Here is an 18659-nt window from a genome sequence, read left to right as displayed (position 1 = left end):
TGGAAAAAGAATGGAGACACCGACCGAGAAGATACAAGAAATGTTTAACAAAGAGCTAGAAGATATAAAGAACAAACAGATGAACAATACAATAACTGAAATGAAAAATACACTACAAGAAATCAATAGCAGAAAAAATGAGACAGAAAAATAGATAAGTGAGCTGGAAGACAAAATGGTGGAAATCACTGCTGCAGAACAGAATAAAGAAGAAGGAATGAAAAAAAATGGGGACAGTATAAAGGATCTCTGGGACAACATTAAGCACACCAACATTCACATTATAGGGGTCCCAGAAGGAGAAGAGAGAGAGAGAGAGAGAGAGAGAGAGAGGACCTGAGAAAATATTTGAAGATAGCTGAAAACTTCCCTAACATGGAAAAGGAAATAGTCACCCACGTCCATGAAGCACAAAAAGTCCGAGGCAGGAGTAACCCAAGGAGGAATGTGCTGAGACACATAGTAATCAAACTGACAAAAATTAAAGACAAAGGGAAAATATTAAAAGCAACAAGGGAAAACAACAAATAACATAAGGGAATCCCCATAAGGTTATCAGCTGATTTTTCAGCAGAAACTCTGCAGGTCAGAAGGAAATGTCATGATATATTTAAAGTGATGAAAGGGGAAAATCTACAACAAATAATGCTCTACCCAGCAAGCCTCTAATTCATATTTGATGGAGAAATCAAAAGCTTTACAGACAATCAAAAGCTAAGAGAATTCAGTGCCACCAAATCAGCTTTACAACAAATGCTAAAGGAACTTCTATAGGTGGAAAAGAAAAGACCACAAATAGAAAAAAGAAAATTATGAATGAGAAATCTTACAGTAAAGGCAAACATACAGTAAAATAGCAAATTATCAACACAAAAATATGATATCAAAAGCAGCAATTGTGAGGAGAGTACAAATTCAGGATATTGGAATGCATTTGAAATTAAAAGACCAGCAACATAAAAGAATCTTGCATATATACAGACTGCTATATCAAAACCTCATGATAACCACAAACCAAAACTCTGTACTACATACACACACAAAAAAGAAAAGGAATCCAAACACACCACTAAAGTTATCATCAAATCACAAGAGAAAAGAACAAAGGAGGAAGGGGAAAAAAAGACTTACAAAAACAAATCCAAAACAGTTAACAAAATGTCATTAAGAACATACATGTCGGTAATTACCTTAAATGTAAATGGATTAAATATTCCAACCGAAAGACATTCACTGGCTGAATGGATGGAAAAACAACACCCCTATATATGCTGTCCACCAGAGACCCACTTCAGATCTTGGGACACATACAGACTGAAAGTGAAAAGATGGAAAAGGTATTCCATACAAATGGAAATCAAAAGAAAGCTGGAGTAGCAATACGCATATCAGACAAAATAGACTTTAAAATAAAGATCATTACAAGCAACGAAGAAGGACACTACATAATGATCAAGGGATCAATCCAAGAAGGAGATATAGCAATTGTAAATATATATGCACCCAACATAGGCACACCTTATTGTATGAGGCAAATGCTAACAGCCATAAAATGAGAAATTGACAGTAACACAATAATAGCAGGGGACTTTAACACCACACTTACATCAATGGACAGATCATGCAGATAGAAAATCAATAATGAAGCACAGACCTTAAATGACACATTAGATCAGAGGGACTTAATTGATATTTATAGAACTTTCCATTTGAAAGCAGCAGAACACACATTCTTCTCAAGTGCACATGGAACATTCTCCAAGATAGATCACATGCTGAGCCACAAAGCAAGCCTCAGTAAATTTAAGAAAATTGAAATTGTATCAAGCATCTTTTCTGACCAAAGTGCTATGAGATTAGAAATCAACTACAAGAAAAAAAAAAAACTGCAAAAAACACAACCACGTAGAGGGTAAATAATATGCTACAAAACAAAACAAAAAGCACACTAATGGATCACTGAAGAAATCTAAGAGGAAATCAAAAAATACCTAGAGACAAATGACAATGAAAACACAATGATTCAAAACCTATGGGATGCAGTAACAGCAGTTCTAAGAGGGAAGTTTATAGCAATACAATCGTACCTCAGGAAACAAGAAAAATCTCAAATAAACAACCTAACCTTACACCTAAAGTAACTAGAGAAAGAAGAACAAACAAAACCCAAAGTTAGTAGAAGGAAAGAAATCATAAAGATCAGAGCAGAAATAAATGAAATAGAGATGGAAAACAATAGCAAAACTCAGTGAAACTGGTTGTTTGAAAAGATAATCAAAACTGATAAACCTTTAGCCAGACTCATCAAGAAAAAGAGGGAGAGGACTCAAATCAATAAAATTAGAAATGAAAAAGAAGTTACAACTGACATCACAGAAATACAAAGGATCATAAGACACTACTACAAGCAATTATATGTCAATAAAATGGACAACCTAGAAGAAATGGAAAAATTCTTAGGAAGGTTCAATCTTCCAAGACTGAACCAGGAAGAAATAGAAAATATGAAGAGACCAATCGCAAGTACTGAAAATGAAACTTGATTAAAATTCTCTCAACAGACAAAAGACCAGGACCAGATGGCATCACAGGCAAATTCTATCAAATATTGAGAAGACTTAACACCTACGCTTCTGAAATTATTCCAAAAAATTTCAGAGGAAGGAGCACTCCCAAACTCATTGTATAAGGTCGCCATCACCCCCGTTACCAAAACCAGACAAAGACATCACACTCACAAGAAAAATAACAAGCCAATATCACTGCTGAACATAGATGCAAAAATTCTCAACAAAATACTAGCAAACTGAATCTAGCAATACATTAAGAAGTTCATATACCATGATCAAGTGGAATTTATCCCAGGGATGCAAGAATTTGTCAATATTTGCAAATCAATCAGTATGATACACCACATTAAAAAATTGAAGACTAAAAACCATATGATTAATCTCAAAAGATGCAGAAAAACCTTTTGACAAAATTCAATGCCCTTTTATGATACAAACTCTCCAGAAAGTGGGCATAGAGGGAACCTACCTCAACATAATAAAGGCCATACATGACAAAACCATAGCTAACATCATACTCAACAGTGAAAAGCTGAAAGCATTTCCTCTAAGATCAGGAACAAGACAAGGATGTCCACTCTTGCCACTTTTATTCAACATAGTTTTGGAAGTCTAGCCATGTCAATCAGAGATTAAAAAAAAAAGAAACAAAAGGAATCCAAATTGGAAAAAGAGTAACACTGTCACTGTTTGCAGATGATGTGATACTATACATAAAAAATCCTAAAGATGCTACCAGAAAACTACTAGAGCTCATCAATTATTTGATAAAGTTGCAGCATACAAAATTAATACACAGAAATCGGTTTCATTTTTATACACTAACAACAAAAGATGCATTTACCATTGCATCAAAAAGAATAAATTTCCTAGGAATAAACCTACCTAAAGAGGCAAAAGACCTGTACTCCAAAAACTCTAAGATGCTCATGAAAGAAATTGAAGATGGCTCAAACAGATGGAAAGATATACCATGTTCTTGGATTGGAAGAATCAATATTGTCAAAATGACTATATTACCCAAAGCAATCTACAGATTCAATGCAATCCCTACCAAATTACCAATGGCATTTTTCACAGAAGGAGAACAAAAAATTTTTAAATTTATATTGAAACAGAGATGATCCCAAATAGGCAAAGCAATTTTGAGAAAGAAAAGCAGAGCTGGAGGAATCAGGATCCCTGACATCAGACTATACTATAAACCTACAGTAATCAAAACAGTATGACACTGGCACAAAAACAGACATATAGATCAATGGAACAGAATAGAAAGCCCAGAAATAAACCCACACACCTATTTAAGGTCTGGCAATTTAATTAATTGTTGTAGATTAATTAATTAAACAAAGGAGACAAGAATATTTAATGGAGAAAAGACAGTCACTTCAATAATTTGTGCTGGGAAACTGGATAGCCACATGTAAAAGAATGAAATTAGAACATTGTGTATTACCATACCCAAAAATAAATTCAAAGTGGATTAAAGACCTAAATGTAAGACTGGATACTATAAAACTTTTAGAGGAAAACATAGGCAGAACACTCTTTGACATAAATCACAGCAATATCTTTTTGGATCCACCTCCTAGAGTAAGGAAAATAAAAACAAAAATTAAAAAATGGGACCTAATTAAACCTAAAAGCTTTTGCACAGCAAAGGAAACCATACACAAAATGAAAAGATAGCCCACAGAATGGGAGAAAATATTTGCAAATGAAGTGACCAACAAGGGATTAATCTCCAAAATATACAAACAGCTCATGCAGTTCGATATCAGAAAAACAACCCAATCAAAAATGGGCAGAAGATCTAAATAGACATTTTTCCAAAGAAGACATACAGCTGGCCAAGAAGCACATGAAAAGATGCTCAACATTGCTAATTATTATAGAAGTGCAAATCAAAGCTACAATGAGATATTTCCTCACACTGGTCAGAATGGCCATCATCGAAATGTCTACAAACAATAAATGTTGGAGAGGGTGTGGAGAAAAGGGAACCTTACTACACTCTTGGTGGGAATGTAAATTGATACAGCCACTATGGAGAACAGTATGGAGGTTCCTTAAAAAACTAAAAATAGAATTACCATATGATCCAGAAATCCCACTACTGGGCATATACTCAGAGAAAACCATAATTCAAAAAGACACGTGCACCCCAATGTTCATTGCAGCACTATTTACAATAGCCAGGTCATGGAAGCAACTTAAATGCCCATCAACAAATGAATGGATAAAGAAGATGTGGTACATATATACAATGGAATGAACGAAATTGGGTCATTTGTAGAGATGTGGATGGATATAGAGACTGTCATACAGAGTGAAGTAAGTCAGAAAGAGAAAAATAAATATCGTATATTAACACATGTATGTGGAACCTAGAAAAGAGGTACAGATGAACCGGTTTCCAGGGCAGAAATAGAGACAAAGATGTGGAGAACAAATGTATGGACACCAAGGGGGTAAACTGGTAAGGGGTGGTGGTGGGATGAATTGGGAGATTGGGATTGACATGTATACACTGATGTGTATAAAATGGATAACTAATAAGAACCTGCTGTATAAAAGAATAAAATAAAATCCAAAAAATAAAAATTCATACTGACATTTGCTGAACGCTTTGAATACCTCCCAGCCTAGGAACTAGGAATTCTGGAGCAGAACTCTCAACAGTTTGCTTTTGATGCTTTCTGCCCTGGGCGGGTCTGGCAGCAGGCTGAGATATGCAACTTGAAATCAAATTTAAGATCTTTTGCTCACTGCCCACATTTAGCATAATACATCCATGGCAGAATGAGGCAGGACATCTAGGGTATAATTAACAATCACTATTCTGTAACAGTCTCAGCAACAAAAATGCCAAGTTGCTTGTCAAAATCCAAAGAGAGATGAAGGGGCCATGTTGTAACCATACACTACGAAGTCCTTGTTTTCTGGGCCCAACTCAGCAATTGCTCTGTCCTTGTGTAACAGGAAAGGAAATCCTGTCATGTTCTGGTTCACTGGGCTCTAGATCACTTCCCAAATATCTCTCCAGAATCAAAATCCAATCTGACTAGGTTCTATGGACCCCTTGGTGAGTCAGTAAAGATGTAAATGGAGATCATGAACTGAGGAGAGGTAGCTCAGAGCACTAAGACACCAGGTTCCTTTACTTGGGGCTTGCTGTATACATGCTGATTGAAAGCTCTAATAGTCATTAGATTTTGATGTTGCTTAATAAAGACAAGAAAGTCACTTATTCCTTAATAACTGCACTTTGTTTGATAGGGGAATTTTTATTTAAAAGTAGGATTATCTTTACAAACGAATGAAAAGAATTCCGTTGTGGTAAAAATGTTGAAAGCTGCTTCTGTAGATACTCATGAAATTATTTTCTCTTGGAAAGGAACTATTGATCATGACATAAATAACTAATTTTTTCTCTCTTCTATCCCATACTCTCCCAATATAAGAAAGAGTTGTATGATGAGTTCAAATTAGATTTTTACGCAAATTTCACTCATTTTTTTCTATTGTTGGATAAAAGTCAGTTCTCAGATTTTTTTTTTTTTCTGTTTAGGAGACAACTCAGATAATTGACAGTGGCTTCCTGCATGGCTATATCAGTGGGACTTCTGATAACAGCATGACGGTATACTCTTGGAGAGGCGACATATCAAAGTGGCTAAGGGCTTGCATTCCGGCTGCTCTGTTGCTTGCTTAATCTTGGACAAGTTTCTTCTTCATGCTTTAGTGTCTTTAGCTATAAAATACTAACTACACCTGCATCATGGAATTGTTCTTAGGAATAAATGAATGAATTTGGTAAAGAGCTTAGAACAGTAACATATATAGCTATTATTATTATTATTTTCATCATCATTAATTAGTAATGCCTGCCAGTGGTGAGGGAGGGAAGAGTAGTATAAGAAATATCAAGGATTTACCGTTTGCTCCTAGGGCATTGCTTGCTGCCTCTGATCTAAGTTCTTTTCTTCTACATTCTCAGTTTTGGTTTTAGTTTTTTTGGTTGTCAGTCTTTCTACACCTCCACACTAGTACACATTCCATTTTGGCCTCAGATAGTTGATTCTACTTTCCTACATCAGAGTGATACCTAACAGCAGACTTCTTGTTCTTTCTGTAATTCCCCAAATCCAGTTTTCACAGTACAGGGTAACACAGTCTCAACCACAGAAACCCCATCAGCTTTGTATTCTTCTGCCATTTGGTACCTAATTAAATACCTGTTTTGCATTTGATACTTTATACCTCATCTCTGGTACTTTCAATAATCTGACAAAGATTATTTACAAATGAGAAAAAGGAGGCTTAGAGAATTTAAGTGGTAATTCACCCACAGGTAAACTGTAAACTTTGATATTTTTGGTTCCAAAGTTTGTGATTCTTCCTTTCTTACCGCATGCCACATTCTGGAACTTGCTGTTGTCAGCACTTGGTTCTAGCAAGGTTAGGGCTCTGCAGTGTTTGCTCTAAGGAATATTGTGAGAGATGGGAACGTTAGCAGGAAAAGGGCAGACCTCCCAGAAAAGAAACAGGCAATTAAAGATCAAGTGCACTCAGGTGTAACCCACTTCTGTGCCAGGTATGGGAATCAGGCTGGACTGATTTGGGGTTGGTGAGGAAGATTCAGAACTCCAGATGGCATGAGCATCATACATAGTGGGAACAGTGGGACTGGGTTTCAGTGCAGGGGACAGCAGCGTGAATCAGACAAGTAATCCTATCCTAATTATTGGAGTGTAGGATGGGGTTCCCATCTTGCTGGGTCCTAGTGCCTCAGAAGGTACCGAAGAGAGAGAGGAAAGAGGCAGGTGGTAGCTTGCCCTCCCCTTGGAGAATTCATCTTGAAGAATAAGAGCACACGGAACTTCCATTTCTAGCAATGTGCCAGATACAGGGGACCCTGATGGGTCTCACTGAAAACAATAAATACATTATAGACAACACCTTATTAAAGGTTCTAATAAGGGAATAAGAAGCTATGAACCAAGTGAAAGTAGAAACCCAGGGGCAGGGTATTTTACCAGGAGGGTATTTGCTAAACCAGATGAAAAGGAGCTATGGCTTTCAGAGCCTTGTGTGGTATTGCTGAGTTAAAACCAAGTCCAGAGTCTGCTTGAAGTGCAAAGTCTAAAGAGAAGCTTGCCAACAAAAAGTTGGGGCTCTGGGGCTTCCCTGGTGGCACAGTGGTTGAGAGTCCGCCGGCAGATGCAAGGGACACGGGTTTGTGCCCCGGTCCGGGAGGATCCCACATGCTGCAGAGCGGCTGGGTCCGTGAGCCATGGCCACTGAGCCTGTGCGTCTGGAGCCTGTGCTCCGCAACGGGAGAGGCCACAACAGTGAGAGGCCCGCGTACTGCAAACAAAACAAAACAAAACAAAAAAACAGTTGGGGCTCTAAAGGATTGCATCCTCAGTATAAACGTGAGCTATAAATAAGCCCAAACCTCTGACCCAGGAGACTGAAAGGAAACTGCCTGTCTTGATTCTTGGCACCAATACGGAGGGAAGTTTATGCCACAGGATGGTTCTCTCGTGAATTTGCAACCTGAATTTACGTTACTTGGGTGAGTCAAAAAATATCCAAGCCAAGGATTTTAATTAAAGTGGTCCCTTAATCAGATGAAAATAAAGTTTTCTCTGGATGAAACAATTTCAAAGGCCTTGAAGCATTTCTACAGGTACGGTTCCAAGATATATAAACCCAGTTAAAAAAAAAAAAAAAAAAAAAAGCCACAAACCCAACAAACCAAGAGGAAATTAAGCGCTGTAAGAAAAGGCCAGAAGAAAACAATAGAAGAAATAGACCTACATTGAATGTAGATATTCGAATCATCAAATACAGTATATTAATGAGAATATTTAATTTTTAGAGAAATAGAGGATTCACAATATTTGAAAAGAGCAAGACTGTTATAAATGATGAAATGGGTTTAAAATAGAAAAAATAAAACTTCTAAGAATAAAAAATAAAATAATTGAAATAAGAATTCCATAGATGGTTTTAAAAAGGTGATCATTTTGAAATGTATAGAAATACCAATCACTATGTTGTGTAACAGGAACTAACAGTGTTGTAGGACAATTATACTTTAAAAACAAACAAACTCGTAGAAAAAGATCAGATTTGTTACCAGAGGTGGTGGTGGGGGGAGGGGAAGTGGATGAAGGCAGTCGAAAGGTACACACTTCCAGGCATAAGATAAATAAGTACTGGGAAGTAATGTACAACATGATAAATATCATTAACACTGCTGTGTGTTATATGACAGTCGTTAAGCGAGTAAATCCTGAGTTCTCATAAGAAAAAAATATTTTTTCTATTTCTTTAATTTTTGTTCTATATGAGATGATGGATTTTCACTAATCACTTCATGATATATGTAAATCCAAACATTGTGCTATACACCTTAAACATATACAGTGCTTCATGTCGATTACATCTCAATAAAACTGGAAGAAAAAAAGCAGATTAGAAGCTGCTGAAGAGTGAACTGATAAACTGAAAGATATATCTGAAAAAAGTGTACATGTGAGAGTCTTTGATGGATAACATGTAAGAGAAGGTAAAAAAAATTGAATATAGAGTCAATAGTTTCAATATATACCAAACTGGAATTCCAGAAGAGGAAGAAAGCATTTGAAGATGTCAGGGCTCACAATTTCCCAACACTGATAAAAGATATCATAATGATTTCCCAGTAGGACAAATAAAAAGGAATACACATGTAGGGGCTTCCCTGGTGGCGCAGTGGTTGACAGTCCGCCTGCCGATGCAGGGGACACGGGTTCGTGCCCCGGTCTGGGAGGATCCCACATGCCGCGGAGCGGCTGGGCCCGTGAGCCATGGCCGCTGGGCCTGCGCGTCCGGAGCCTGTACTCCGCAACGGGACAGGCCACAACAGTGAGAGGCCCGCGTACCGCAAAAAAAAAAAAAAAAAAAAAAAAAGGAATACACATGCAGATATATAAAAATGAAATCACAGAACATCAAAGATCTTACAGGTAGTCAGAGAAAAAAAATACTTTAAAAAAATGATAATTAGAACAACAGCTGGTTTTTCAACAGCAAAAATGAAAGCCATAGGTGAAATGAGATTGTCAATGTACTGAGTATTAGTTTTCTATTGCTGTCATAACAAATTACCACTAATTTAGCAGTTTAAAATAACACAATGTATCATCTCACGGTTCTGTGGTCCCTAGTCCAGGTTGACTCCTCCAGTCTCTCTGCTCTGAGTTTTATAAGGCTGAAAACACGCTGTCAGCAAGCTGGCCTCTTATTGGGAAGCCCTGGGAAGAATCCATTTCCAAGCTCATTGAGGTTGCTGATATAAGCTAGTTCCTTACCTGGAGGACTGAAGTTCGTGTTTCCTTGCTGGCCCCTCAGATCCTAGAGGCTCTCTCTGGTGTTTGTGGATGGGTCCCTGCATCTCAGAGTCAGCAGCAGAGTCTCAAATCCTCCTCATGCTTGGAATCTCTCTGTCTTCTCTTCCTCTTTTGCTGCATATCTCTGACTTCAGCCCAGTAAGTTCTCTGCTTTTAAAGGCTCATGTGGTTAGATTGGACTCACCTGGGTATCTCAGGCTACCAACCCCCACCCCCCTCCCTTTTCTAGGATGAATAAGCTTAATTGCATCTGCAAACTCCCTTTTGCTGTGTGATGTAACATAGTCACAGGTTCTAGGCATTAGGGTGTGGGTCTCCTTGGGGAGGGAGCACTATTCTTCCTACTGTGCACTGAGAGAAAATAGCTACCTGGAAATAATTTTTAAGAATAGAAGGAGATAAACAATATCTATGAGAATTTGTCATCAAACAGCCCTCACTAAAGGAAATTCTAAAGACTGTTTTAAGCACAATAAATGTGATTCTAGAAGGAAGGTCTGAGGGATGAAGGATGAACAGTAAAGAAAGTGGCAAATGTGTGGGTACATTTTAGTGAACATTTTATAAAGCAATAGTAAGGTTTTTTTGTGGATTAAGAAAACTAAAGTTAAATTAAAATATCTGTCAACAATAATGTATAAGTTGGGTGGAATGAGTGTATTATAAAATCTTTATATGTGTTCTTTGAATGCAAATAGACTTTCTGTAGTGTCTCTTTGTCACCAAATTTCTTTCTTGTTTTATCCATATAAGGTTTTGAAATCAAGGTCATGCTATATTCAATGAAAGTTATATAAATTTCTTTCTGGAATAATTTTTAAGGTAAGAATATTTTGACTAATCAGTAAAGCTAATCAGTAAGATCTTAGTGGGAAGATTTTTTTTAAAGGACCAATTCACTTTATTTAAGGATTATTGGACTATTCACCTTTTTTTTTAGAGTCAGTTTTTGGTACACTGTATTTTTGAAGGGTTTTATAATTCATATTTCTATATTTATTGGCATAAAAGTTTCAGAATATATCCTTACTATCTTTTAAATTCTACCAAATTCAAATTATGTCCTATGCTTCATTTCTAGTATTTTTGAGCTTTTATTTTTTATATCAATCAAGTTTGCCAGAAGTTTGTAAATTTTATTAGCACGTTCAAAGAACTAATTTTTGGTTTTGTGTATTCCCTTAATTTCATGTTTATTTTATATTTCATTGAAAACATCTTATTACTCCTTTAGTATGGTATTTGTAAGATATATGTTTTTCCTTTTTTCTTTAACTTTTAATCTATCTGTATTCCTATATTATAGCAATACATTTTTTTCTTTCAGTCACCATAGTAAAATTTATCTAAAATTTAGAAGTGCAAAATATCTTTTGTCTAAATGAAATTTTCCAAGAGACTTGTGATTCTCTCAGTCTAGAATTGTGTGCAGGGACTCACAAACAAAGTCCATCAGGCCTGAGACCACAGACATGTACTTGTTCAAGTTCTAACATGATTTCCAGGAACAGGAGGTGTTTACCAGAATATAAGGGTAAGGTCTCAAAATTCTTCTTAGATATGGAGAAAAAGTGAGAATCCACCCAAGAGTTAATTTTATCCTTAGAGGCAGATGATTTGTATTTTTGGAGAAGTGAATAAAATAGGTTAAAATAAAGATCTTTCTAGAATGACACCAAGAGCAGAGCAATTTGTTGTGTAGGTTCAAAAGCTATCTGTCTATAAAAAGGTGGAGTCCAATTCATAGTCTCATGATGAATATAAGGTATGCCCCTTTGAGTCACAGGAAAGGAGAAATGTCACACATCTCTACATCATTAGTGAAGGGATGAATACTCCAATACCAACAGAAGAAGGGATAAAAGGTATCAGGACTACTCTTCTTTGATGGAACATAATTGGATGTTCTTCAAGGCCCACTCTGATACTTTAAAGGCTATATACAAGCATTTCTGGGCACATTTATACTATTAAGAGTAGAAAAGAGAAGCCTCACACTTTTATCATATATAATATCACACTGAACTAAGGCCAAAACCAGCATCTTACCAACTGTTCATCAAAGAAGTATCATCGGTGCTCACATGAAAGTAAGATGTTTTATGAGGTAGTTTGGATATCTCCACAGGGCCAGCAGAAGATCCGCATAATGAGTCTAGATCATTTCTTGGAAATGTTTTCTTTTCCAATTAAGAGTAGAAGAGGGAGACGTCACTTTTTTTTTTTTTATCAATGATATGGAATTTTGGAATACACTAGGATAAGTGCCATAAAAAGGAATATTGACCATTTCTCATTAATGAGACTACACCCAGATAAGACTAGATAGGACCTAGATAAGAGACAGATTGTTTTTCTAAGGCCTCATTGGAATAAACAAAAGCCTTTGTCCAGCATTTAATCTTGGGCACACATATTTTAGGATAACTTACAGAGTTGGATCACGTTCAGTGAAAGATACCACATTCATTCATAGGGAGTGTGCTAAAGAAGAAAGGTGGATAACAGTCATCCAGGAAGCACTGAGATAGACAAAGGCAGCTGTGGATTCATATACTCCAGATGTTCCTTAGGAAGTAGTAGAGGCATCCCACATTCTCCAGATCAGTTCTTGACCCACATTTTAAGTTACAGGTTGAAGGAACATGTCACTATTGTGTTCATATTTGGTCAGAGATGGAATTCAATGGATGGATGACATAATGTGATCTCAAAGAGCCACTTTGCACATTATTCAAGACTTGAATGTCAGGGACACATCAGAACAGACACTTTTCCAGATGCCTTGGGAACTGCAGCGGACTTCATAGGAGTCTGTTAGAAATTTGCAGGTCATTTATTGGTTTCTTTTGTGGAATTCAAGGTTATTTTATTTATTTATTTATTTATTTAAACCATCTTTATTGGAGTATAATTGCTTTACAATGGTGTGTTAGTTTATGCTTTATAACAAAGTGAATCAGTTATACATATACATATGTCCCCATATCTCTTCCTTCTTGCATATCCCTCCCTCCCACCCTCCCTATCCCACCCTCTAGGTGGTCACAAAGCACTGAGCTGATCTCCCTGTGCTATGCGGCTGCTTCCCACTAGCTATCTATTTTATGTTTGGTAGTGTATATATGTCCATGCCACTCTCTCACTTTGTCCCAGCTTACCCTTCCCCCTCCCTGTATCCTCAAGTTCATTCTCTAGTAAGTCTGCATCTTTATTCCCATCTTGGTCCGAGGTTCTTCATGACCTTTTTTTTTTTTTTAGATTCTATATATATGTGTTAGCATACAGTATTTATTTTTCTCTTTCTGACTTACTTCACTCTGTATGACAGTCTCTAGGTCCCTCCACCTCACTATAAATAACTCAGTTTCATGCCTTTTTATGGCTGAGTAATATTCCATTGTATATATGTGCCACATCTTCTTTATCCATTCATCTGTTTTTTGTTTTTTTATTATGAATTTATTTTATATTTCTATCCTTGCAAAGGTAATACTCAGCTCATTAGAATATGAAAAATATACTTTCAAATTTCAGAATTACATGGATGAAGAAAGTCACCAAAGTGGCATCATATCATGTGTGTTATAGTTGTATTTACTATATTGACTATATTAACTATATTGTGTTAACAATATATTGTATAACTATATATTAAAAAGGCAAAATGCTGGAACTTATTTCAGAGAAAATAATTATGTTGGCAAACCCCAAACAGTACATTGTAGATGGGTCCTAGGAAAAGAAGATTTAATTCACAGTGGACAAGAGGGTTAGCTTCTGTTTTCAGCCATGTGCTATTTCAAGAATTAAACATCATGAATAATACAGGTTGTAAGAGGAATAGTGTAAAGATGCAAAAGCACATTTTGATTAGGAAAGAGAATTTAAGGTTTAAAGCCTTTTTTTTTTAAGGAAAACTGCCTTATTACAATGAGATAAGAAAATTGTTTCCTTCTTTTCTTCCTTGCTTTCTTCTTCTTCTTTTTTTAACATCTTTATTGGAGTATAATTGCTTTACAATGGTGTGTTAGTTTCTGCTTTACAACAAAGTAAATCAGTTATACATATACATATGTTCCCATATCTCTTCCCTCTTGTGTCTCCCTCCCTCCCACCCTCCCTATCCCACCCCTCTAGGTGGTCACAAAGCACCGAGCTGATCTCCCTGTGCTATGCGGCTGCTTCCCACTAGCTATCTATTTTACGTTTGGTCATGTATATATGTCCATGCCACTCTCTCACTTTGTCAAAGCTTCCCCTTCCCCTTCCCCATATCTTCAAGTCCATTCTCGAGCAGGTCTGCGTCCTTATTCCCGTCTTACCCCTAGGTTCTTCATGACCTTTTTTTTTTCCTTAGATTCCATTATATGTGTTAGCATACGGTATTTGTCTTTCTCTTTCTGACTTACTTCACTCTGTATGACAGACTCTAGGTCCATCAACCTCACTACAAGCAACTCAATTTCGTTACTTTTTATGGCTGAGTAATATTCCATTGTATATATGTGCCACATCTTCTTTATCCAATCATCTGTTGATGGACACTTAGGTTGCTTCCATGTCCTGGCTATTGTAGAGCTGCAAAGAACATTTTGGTACATGATTCGTTTTGAATTATGGTTTTCTCAGGGTATATGCCCAGTAGTGGGATTGCTGGGTCGTATGGTAGTTCTATTTTTAGTTTTTTAAGGAACGTCCATACTGTTCTCTATAGTGGCTGTATCAATTTACACTCCCACCAACAGTGCCAGAGGGTTCCCTTTTCTCCACACCCTCTCCAGCATTTATTGTTTGTAGAGTTTTTGATGATGGCCATTCTGACCAGTGTGAGATGATATCTCATTGTAGTTTTGATTTGCATTTCTCTAATGATGAATGATGTTGAGCATTCTTTCATGTGTCTGTTGGAAATCTGTATATCTTCTTTGGAGAAATGTCTATTTAGGTCTTCTGCCCATTTTTGGATTGGGTTGTTTGTTTTTTTAATGTTGAGCTGCATGAGCTGCTTGTAAATTTTGGAGATTAATCTTTTGTCAATTGCTTCATTTGCAAATATTTTCTCCCATTCTGAGGGTTGTCTTTTCATCTTGTTTATGGTTTCTTTTGCTGTGCAAAAGCTTTTAAGTTTCATTAGGTCCCATTTGTTTATTTTTGTTTTTATTTCCATTTCTCTAGGAGGTGGGTCAAAAAGGATCTTGCTGTGATTTATGTCCTAGAGAGTTCTGCCTATGTTTTCCTCTAAGAGTTTGATGGTGTCTGACCTTACATTTAGGTCTTTAATCCATTTTCAGTTTATTTTTGTGTATGGAGTTAGGGAGTGTTCTAATTTCATTCTTTTACATCTAGCTGTCCAGTTTTCCCAGCACAAATTTTTGAAGAGGCTGTCTTTTATCCACTGTATATTCTTGTCTCCTTCATCAAAGATAAGGTGACCGTGTGTGCGTGGGTTTATCTCTGGGCTTTCTATCCTGTTCCATTGATCTGTATTTCTGTTTTTGTGCCAGTACCATACTTTCCTGATTACTGTAGCTTTGTAGTATAGTCTGAAGTCAGGGAGCCTGATTCCTCCAGCTCTGTTTTTCTTTCACAAGGTTGCTTTGGCTATTCGGGGTCTTTTGTGTTTCCATAAAAATTGTGAAATTATTTGTTCTAGTTCTGTGAAAAATGCCAGTGGTAATTTGATAGGGATTGCATTAAATCTGTAGATTGCTTTGGGTAGTAGAGTCACTTTCACAATGTTGATTCTTCCAATCCAAGAACATGGTATATCTCTCCATCTATTTGTATCATCTTTAATTTCTTTCATCAGTGTCTTATAATTTTCTGCATACAGGTCTTTTGTCTCCTTAGGTAGGTTTATTCCTAGATATTTTATTCTTTTTTGTTGCAATGGTAAATGGGAGTGTTTTCTTAATTTCACTTTCAGATTTTTCATCATTAGTGTATAGAAATGCAAGAGATTTCTGTGCATTAATTTTGTGTCCTGCTACTTTACCAAATTCATTGATTAGCTCTAGTAGTTTTCTGGTAGCATCTTTAGGAATCTCTATGCATAGTATCATGTCATCTGCAAACAGTGACAGCTTTACTTCTTGTTTTGCAATTTGGATTCCTTTTATTTCTTTTTGGTCTCTGATTGCTGTGGCTAAAACTTCCAAAACTATGTTGACTAATAGCAGTGAGAGTGGGCAACCTTGTCTTGTTCCTGATCTTAGAGGAAATGGTTTCAGTTTTTCACCATTGAGGACGATGTTGGCTGTGGGTTTGTCATATATGGCCTTTATTATGTTGAGGAAATTTCCCTCTATGCCTACTTTCTGAAGGGTTTTTTTCATAAATGGGTGTTGAATTTTGTTGAAAGCTTTCTCTGCATCTATTGAGATGATCATATGGTTTTTCTCCTTCAATTTGTTAATATGGTTTATCATGTTGATTGATTTGCATATATTGAAGAATCCTTTCATTCCTGGGATAAACCCTACTTGATCATAATATATGATCCTTTTAATGTGCTGTTGGATTCTGTTTGCTAGTATTTTGTTGAGGATTTTTGCATCTATGTTCATCAGTTATATTGGCCTGTAGTTTTCTTTCTTTGTGACATCTTTGTCTGCTTTTGGTATCAGGGTGATGGTGGCCTCGTAAAATGAGTTTGGGAGTGTTCCTCCCTCTGTTATATTTTGGAAGAGTTTGAGAAGGATAGGTGTTAGCTTTTCTCTAAATGTTTGATAGAATTCGCCTGTGAAGCCATCTGGTCCTGAGCTTTTGTTTGTTGGAAGAGTTTTAATCACAGTTTCAATTTCAGTGCTTGTGATGGGTCTGTTTATATGTTCTATTTCTTCCTGGTTCAGTCTCGGAAGTTGTGCATTTCTAAGAATTTGTCCATTTCTTCCAGGATGTCCATTTTATTGGCATACAGTTGCTTGTAGTAATCTCTCATGATCTTTTGTATTTCTGCAGTGTCATTTGTTATTTCTCCTTTTTTATTTCTAATTCTATTGATTTGAGACTTCTCCCTTTTTTCTTGATAAGTCTAGTTAATAGTTTATCAATTTTGTTTATCTTCTCAAAGAACAAGCTTTTAGTTTTATTGATCTTTGCTATCATTTGCTTCACTTCTTTTTCATTTATTTCTGATCTGATCTTTATGATTTCTTTCCTTCTGCCAACTTTGGGGTTTTTTTGTTCTTCATTCTCTAATTGCTTTAGGTGTAAGGTTAGGTTGTTTATTTGAGATGTTTCTTGTTTCTTAAGGTAGGATTGTATTGCTATAAACTTCCCTCTTAGAACTGTTTTTGCTGCATCCCATAGGTTTTGGGTCATCGTGTTTTCATTGTCATTTGTTTCTAGGTACTTTTTGATTTCCTCTTTGATTTCTTCAGTGATCTCTCGGTTATTAAGTAGTGTGTTGTTTAGCCTCCATGTGTTTGCATTTCTTACACATTTTTTCCTGTAATTGATATCTAGTCTCATAGCTTTGTGGTCAGAAAAGACACTTGATATTGTTTCAATTTTCTTAAATTTACCAAGGCTTGATTTGTGACCCATGATATGATCTGTACTGGAGTATGTTCCATGAGCACTTGAGAAGAATGTGTATTCTGTTGTTTTTGGATGGAATGTCCTATAAATATCAAGAAAGTCCATCTTGTTTAATGTGTTATTTAAAGCTTGTGTTTCCTTATTTATTTTCCTTTGGGATGATCTGTCCATTGGTGAAAGTGTGGTGTTAAATTCCCCTACTATGATTGTGTTACTGTCAATTTCCCATTTTATGGCTGTTAGTATTTGCCTTATATATTGAGGTGCTCCTGTGTTGGGTGCATAAATATTTCCAATTGTTATATCTTCTTCTTGGATTGATCCCTTGATCATTATGCAGTGTTCTTCTTTGTCTCTTGGAATAGTCTTTGTTTTAAAATCTACTTTATCTGATATGAGAATTGTTACTCCAGCTTGTGATTTCCATTTGCATGGAATATCTTTTTCCATCCCCTCACTTTCAGTCTGTATGCGTCCCTAGGTCTGAAGTGGGTCTCTTGTAGACAGCATATATACGGGTCTTGTTTTTGTATCCATTCAGTCAATCTATGTCTTTTGGTTGGAGCATTTAAACCATTTACATTTAAGGCAGTTATCGATATGTATGTTCCTATTACCATTTTCTTAATTGTTTTGGGTTTATTCTTGTAGTCTTTTCCTTCTCTTGTGTTTCATGCCTAGGGAAGTTCCTTTAGCATTTGCTGTAAAGCTGGTTTGGTGGTTCTGAATTCTCTTAGCTTTTGCTTGTCTGTAAAGGTTTTTATTTCTCTGTCAAATCTGAATGAGATCCTTGCCAGGTATAGTAATCTTGGTTGTAGGTTTTTCTCCTTCATCACTTTGAATGTGTCCTGCCAGTCCCTTCTGGCTTGCAGAGTTTCTGCTGAAAGGTCAGCTGTTAACCTTATGGGGATTCCCTTATGTGTTATTTGTTGTTTTTCCCTTGCTTCTTTTAATATTTGTTCTTTGTATTTAAGTTTTGATAGTTTGATTAATATGCGTCTTGGCATGTTTCTCCTTGGATTTATCCTGTATGGGATTCTCTGTGCTTTCTGGACTTGATTAACTATTTCCTTTCCCATATTAGGGAAGTTTTCAACTATAATCTCTTCAAATATTTTCTCAGTCCCTTTCTTTTTCTCTT

The sequence above is a fragment of the Pseudorca crassidens genome, chromosome 9 (genome assembly GCF_039906515.1).
Source record: "Pseudorca crassidens isolate mPseCra1 chromosome 9, mPseCra1.hap1, whole genome shotgun sequence".
In the NCBI taxonomy this organism is placed as follows: domain Eukaryota; kingdom Metazoa; phylum Chordata; class Mammalia; order Artiodactyla; family Delphinidae; genus Pseudorca; species Pseudorca crassidens.
This window is presented reverse-complemented; position numbering follows the sequence as displayed.